The sequence below is a fragment of the Phascolarctos cinereus genome, unplaced genomic scaffold (assembly GCF_003287225.1).
Source record: "Phascolarctos cinereus isolate Bilbo 61053 unplaced genomic scaffold, phaCin_HiC Scaffold_1;HRSCAF=81, whole genome shotgun sequence".
Taxonomy (NCBI): Eukaryota; Metazoa; Chordata; class Mammalia; order Diprotodontia; family Phascolarctidae; genus Phascolarctos; species Phascolarctos cinereus.
The window spans coordinates 99,672,501-99,679,385 of record NW_027555514.1 but is presented as its reverse complement, the minus strand read 5'-3'; the positions used below and the strand labels follow the sequence as shown (position 1 = coordinate 99,679,385).

Genomic DNA, 6,885 nt, shown 5'->3' with positions numbered 1-6,885 from the left:
GAAGCCAGCTATCATAATTTCCTGTCTTCTCTGCTTCAGGAAATGCTCCAGCTGCCTTCACCCAGTTCTCATATGGCCTCACCTTGAGGCTCCTCACAATTCTTGTTGCCCTCCTTGAGATACTCTCCAGCTTATCAATGTCCTTCCTAACATTAGACACTTGGAATTAACACCATGCTTCACATATGTTCTTACCAGGAGAGAAGTAGAGTAAATGGGCACCAATAAGGAGATTGTGCTAATTCTTTAATATGTTCCTATAATTCCTATATGTAGTATAGTTGGATATACTTCCAAATTATCTGGATTACTGATTATTTTCTTTATATCAGTCTTTTATCAATTAAATCAATAACCCAAAAGAATTAAAGAAGAGTTCATATTTCTAACAATCTTTCTGATATAGTAAATTTTCAAATTAATGTTAGGCATTATCTTTATGCACATTACAAATCACATAATTGGAGTAACTGGGCTTAAAACCACAGAGCCAATAAGGTTCCTGATCTAATATAATAATAATAATAATAATAAAAATAAAAATAAAAAAAATAATAATAAAAATTTCACTTAAATGGAATTAAATAATTAATTAAATGTCCAGTTCGTCCACTACAAAAGATCTTAAAACTGGTAGTATATAACAGATTTTAATTATCACATTTAGCAATACCTTGCTTATGGAATTTCTTCTAACTTTCTGTAATTACAGAAAGGGAGAGGAGAGAGAATTCTCTCCCTCTTGGAATTCTAAATTCTATTTACAGAAGAATCAAAGTTCCATGTGGCTGGGGGGTGGGGCTGGCTGTTCTCCCCTCACCTCCTACACAGGGTGTTTCCTCTAAAAAGCTCCCTTCCCTTAAACCAATGACAGCAATATATATATATATATATATATATATATATATATATATATATATATATATATATATATATACATATATATATATGTATATATATGTATGTATATATATATATGTATATATATATATATGTATATATTTATATTTATATTTATATTTGAAAGCCCTCTCACCAGCACAGGCTTTAAATCTACAAATCAAGTTTAAAATGTTCACCTGACTAAGATAACTAAGATCCTATCTCTTATCTGGCCAAAATAAATTTTTTTCTACAGTTTTCCCAATCTCTACCTCTCATCTTTCAGTTAGGGTTTTATGGCTCCCTGTAAGTATTTACATTGAAGGCCGTTACTCACTTGCCACATCTGGCATTGGCTTTTTCTTTTTTCTTCCTTTCTTCAGGCACAGAAAAAAAATCCCTTTTGTGGCTATTTAGTTTCACTTTATATGAGTTTGAATTTTACTTCACTTGCTTATTAAAAATCAAAGGTAGCTTTCTCTCATCAGCTCTAGGAGGCTACAGCTCTGGGCCCCTAGGTAAAAACTGGGCCTTTTACTTCAAGGAAATGCTCAGAGAGAAAACCCTTTCCCTGATTTTCCCCTCCAAAATTCATAATTATTCTTTTGAAACAGATAGCCTGAGGAAATCTTACTCTACTTTTCCAGTTCCCTCCACCTCTCAAATACAGACCACATCTCAAAGACAGACAAAACACAGACAAAAACATACAGGGAATTGTCACAATGGCCTTAGTTCAGATATGAGCCCTGGTGAATGGAACTCTCAAAAGCTTTCTTTGGCAGAACACATCTTCTGCCTGAATCTAGGGTTCTTCTACCTGAACTCTCCTGCAAGAGACTTTGGACCATGCCTGTCTAACAAGACTGAAATGGTACAGGTCCCTATTCCGCAGTGTATCCAAACCTCTCAGGTAGCTCTCCAAAAATCTGTGCTCTCAATAGCAATCAGTATGTCTCTATACCTGTGCCAAGGAGACCACCTCCTACTGTAGAGAATAAAAATTCAGAAAGGATGTAGTTCAAACACTTAGAACAGACATATAGACACATATGTGCTTACCCAGAAATTATCAAAGGTTAGGATCAGAAGTTTCAGGTGGAAGAGAGAGTCAAAAGCTCAACTTGCAATTTTGCAGGAAAAACCCTTTTCCTAGGTGACAGAGTTTCACCTATTGAATGTTTGAAGGAAAGAGCATTTCCTGGAAAAGAGCATTTCCTGGGAGATCTCAAGTTAGATCTGTCTTTTTACCTCAAGAATCCCTTCCTCTTGTCACCATAACTGTGATGATTAAAAGATTCAAGAGACATAACTTCTGGGTAATTTCATCATTTTATTAACAAGACCTATAGGTTATTAATAAAAGTGATGAGTTCAAGGGCACCCCAAAATGGGTTCACCAGAAATGATGGAGTAAAGACATGTGGATCGTAGTGTCTTGAAAGAATTCTAATCATTGGGACAGTCTCCAATTTAAAGGAAGGCATTTATTGGAGTGATGCTCCCAAGTGGGCCTACTCCCACAAGGTAGTGCACCATGGGTTCTATTCCATGTGGGAGGCAGAGCAATTGGCCAAGTTAAAGGTCTGGTCTAAATACAATTTTATGAAATATAGGAAAGGAGGAAAAGAGAATGGGAGGAGGGAGCAAGCACAGCTCTGGAATGCCTAGAATATCAGGCAATCTGAAGGTGCCTTTGTCATATAGATAATCAAGGAAAAGAGGAAAGGGGGAAGAGGGGCAAAGAGAGGTGCTGCTCCGGAGTCCATACAGAGGAACAAAGTGAACAGGAAAGGGGAAGTGAAGAGTTGTTGTAGAATGTCAAATAAGGGGGTGCTTTGTGAAAGCACACAGGCAAATCCATGGTGGGAGGCTTCAATGCATAGTCTTCTTTGATTACTTTTCTGGCTGGCCACATCCTGTATCTTATCTCATATCTCACATCCTGCATCCTGCTTGCTCCATCTGCCTTGAGCACTCCTTTATACCTCATCAAAACAATAGTCATTTTGCTGGCTCTCTCAGACCAAAGATAGGTAATGGTGAGGTCATGGTCTATATGCCAAGTGGAAGTGTTTTACTGAACTCTGATTAGTGAATCAAATGGGAGGTGGACAGTCTTGGAGTACTTGACTTAGGTCACTTAAATCTTGGACAAAGAGATATCAGTTCTATATCCATCTATCATGATTATAGGCAGAATCAACATTTCCCCAGACCTGTCTGAGCAAATACAAACAAAATGAACAGGAATATACCCATTAACCTAAACTTAGAATTTCTTCTACTGTCTGATTAAATCTTGAGCTGGAGATTTGCCACACTGGTTGATCTCTGGATGAGGAAGTAGAAAAGGGGAAAAACCTTTTTCTTAATACAAAAATTAGTTATTAAATATAAGAGAGACATATTCATTTCTCACAGAATTGATATGGGCCTCATGCAGGTCCTTATGAGGGTTTGGGGGAAAGACACAATGTGAGTGTGAGGAGGTTGGACAGGTAGTAGCCAGATCCTGGACTGAAAACTGGTTAGCCTCTGGAGGGAAAACATATCATCCAGAGCAAGGTGGCCAGATCCTAAGGTGACTTGGGGATCACTGGGAACTTTCTGGAAGGAAAGGAAACTTCTAAACTTAGATGAGATAGTAGCTTATGATCATGGAGGGGCAGGTAAGGAAGACATAGATTGATTAAAAAAAAACAGGCTTAAATTCCTAAGGACTTCTGTTATTAGGTGGCTAGGTGTAGCAGAGTAGGGAGCATAGTCACAAAAGAGCTGTAAGAGTCCTGGGGTTAAGAACTGAAGAACAGGAGAGAAGAAACCTCATAGAAGCTGAAGAGCAGTAGATGGCAGCTCAGTGGCAGCCATTCATAAGAGGGACCCTTAGGAGGGATCCCAATGGGAGTGATAATAGATTCATGAAGAACCTCAGCTGTGTGGAGGAAGCAGCTTCCCTGATGATACCACCAAATGATGTTGGTTGCTCTGTGGGGGAACAAGCATCAGCAGTAGAAACCTGAGTTAACCTGATGATGCATCTTGTGCATCCTTTCTTCCAGTGGAAATATGGCAACCCCAGGTACAGGAGAATCTTTCTTATCATTTATTTTGCTGTGCTATTTAATTAAATGTCTTTTGCTTTAGATTAATGTAACCTCTGGTTGGTTGGTAATGTCATGAGATGTGATTTTGACTGGAGACTGATACACAATGGGCCTAGAACCTGGCTTAGCTGTCAGGACTTACATATGTGAGTAGGGACACAAGGACTCTCGTTTGTTTTCTTTCTCCTTAGTTTCCCTTTATCCCTGTTCTTTTTTTAATTTGTCCTTCACCCTCCCTTAACTCTCTTTCACTGGCTTACATAGAGTGGGCTCTTTGTGCTGACAGACTGTCTTCCACTTTGCTCTCTTGATGTCCTCTCACTACTCCTGTTATACAAGGCCTTCCTCTGGCCCATCCATCCCTTCTCCCAATTCCTGAATTGGTTGATCTGAAGTATTAATATAGAACCCTAATGTGACAGAGCCATTGATTGAAAGTTGTAAGGGCCCTGAGACATCAGAGAGTCCAACCCCCTCATTGTACAGGTGAGAAAACTGAGGCCCAGAGATGTTGAGAAATGCAGTTATTGGCAGAGTCAGGATCTGAATCCAGCCCTTCTGATTTCATATCTAGTATGCTTTCCATTGTATTGCATTGCTCCTCATTTTACTTATAGGGCAGAGTTGGCCCTGTGTAAAATAAAGTAGAGGAAGTCTGTGCCTTCATTCCATGCCACCTCACCTTCCCCTTCTCCCTTTCAGTTACTCAAAACCTTCACAGTTACTTATCCCCCAGCTTCTCAGAGTACCTCCTTTTCCTACTCCAGCACTTAACCTCATTGGATATTTTTTCTTTGAGTAGAAACCTGTCCTATCTCTTTCCTTTTCCCCTCATAGAAACTCACCTGTCCTGTTTTACACTTTCCCAGGGCCTCGCTAATGACTGGGATCACAAACAAATTAGTGCCATTTTGTTGATTAATGCTATTCTTGTGAAAAAGATGGAGAAATGTGGGTTGAGTGATTGTGCAATTAGGGAGATTCAGAACTGGTTGAATGGTGGGGTCCTAACAGTTGTAATAAGCGGTTCAATGTCAACCTGATACCTACAAAGTGGGACCTGATATAATAGTCACAGAAAGCAAAATAGATGTGTGATTCTAGGTCATGAATGGATAACTAAGTGTTTATATTATAGACAGGAGATGTTTAATAGTTGGAGCTGGGGAGGCAGTAGATAACTGCGTCACTACAAGAACAGGCGTGGGGGTAGATCTAGTGGAGCCTTATAACTAGACTTAAGGGAGGGAAGCCAGATGGGCAGGCAAGAAGTATGCATTTTTGGAGGATTATTGAAAGGTACCAGGATCAGTAGCACATATCCAGATATTCCCTTGGCCCTGGCTGTGGTCAGGGACAGGCAAATCTAGGATAAACAAATGGAGACTGGGTTCAGTGAGTCATCTAAGTCAAATTTGCATCCATGGAGGTGGTAGGATTCTTTTTTAATCCACTTTAGGCACATATAGTGTCCTCCTGCTCCTCCACTTTCTCTTCCAGCTGGACTCCTGCATAAAGCAAAGAGAGCTGCTGAATCCTTGGAGAGTCTGGCCTGCTACAAGACATCTTCTGGGTAAGGTGTCCTGGAGCATCTGAGTCTCAACAGGAGCTTCGTAGACAAAGAATGTCCAGCCTACTCATTGTCTTCTTCATGATTTCCTTTCTCCTGGATTCTGTGGTAGGAATCATAGGAAATGGTGTCATCATCATAGTACTGGGCAGGGAGTGGGTGCAATGTTGGACTCTGCCCCCTGGTGACATGATCTTGGCCAGCCTGGGCATCTCCCTCTTCTTTCTACAGTGGGCAGCAGTTCTTAGTAACTTCTACAGATATTTCTCCTCAACTAACAACAATCTATACTTTGGCATTTTCTGGACTTTTACTAATGCAGCCACTATCTGGTTCCCCACCTGGCTTGCCGTTTTCTGTTGCATGAAAATTTCTTCCTTCACTCACCCAGTCTTCTTCTGGCTGAAATGGAGAATTTCCTGATGTGTCCCCTGGCTACTGTTGTGGTCCCTACTGATATCCAATTTGATAATCATCTCATCTTTTGTAAAGACCTATCTTGTTTTCCAACTGCTAGTCACTGGGAATTACTCAGAAAAGACCACTTTGGCTGATAGGACATTGGTATCACAGAATTATTCTCACCTGTCACTGCAAAGGTTTATTTTGTTAATTCCTTTCCTCTTTTTCCTTGCCTCCACCATCTTGCTCATTTCCTCCCTATGTCGACACTTGGGAAACATGCAGCATCACAGTGTTGGTCCTCAGGATCAGAGTATGCAGGTTCACACTACAACCCTGAAGTCACTTTTCTACTTTCTCATCCTGTATACATCATATGTTCTGCCTCTGATCATTGCCATCACACCACCCATTTCAATTTGTAGGTGTCAGTTTTGGGTTTGTCAGGTCGTGATCTATGCTGGCATCTCCATCCATCCTGCCTTCCTGATCCTGAGCAGCTCAAAACTGAGAAGGGCTCTGAAGAAGATGCTCCATGACCCAGAGACTGCATAGGGGGAATTCATCTCTGAAGTGATCAATGTCAGTGATAAATATTGACCAATGACCAATGTTGCTATTTGTGATATGGATGTGTAAGAGTTAGAAAGGAAGGAAGAGAAGGAGTGAAGGAAGGAAGAAAGGAAGGAAAAATATATTTAATTATGTACTTATGATATTTTGGGGATACCTATACAATCACTCAGGTACTGACTTTTCATGTTCACCATTCTCTCTTCCTTCACTACCTAGTTCATTTATCCATAAATCCTGTCAATTTTTCTTCTGTACTATTTAATAGTTAATTGAAAGGTATTCTGCAAGCTAGGTCCCTTATTTTACAGATGGGGTGATGGGGTACTAAAGTCACGAAAAATCAAGTGA

The 6,885-nt window shown here is 40.1% G+C and overlaps 1 pseudogene; it reads left to right on the top strand.

Annotated features, from left to right (window-relative positions):
• The first annotated feature begins 5,613 nt into the window (after positions 1-5,613).
• LOC110216240 (taste receptor type 2 member 134-like) lies at positions 5,614-6,516 on the top strand (annotated as a pseudogene).
• The last annotated feature ends 369 nt before the right edge of the window (positions 6,517-6,885 follow it).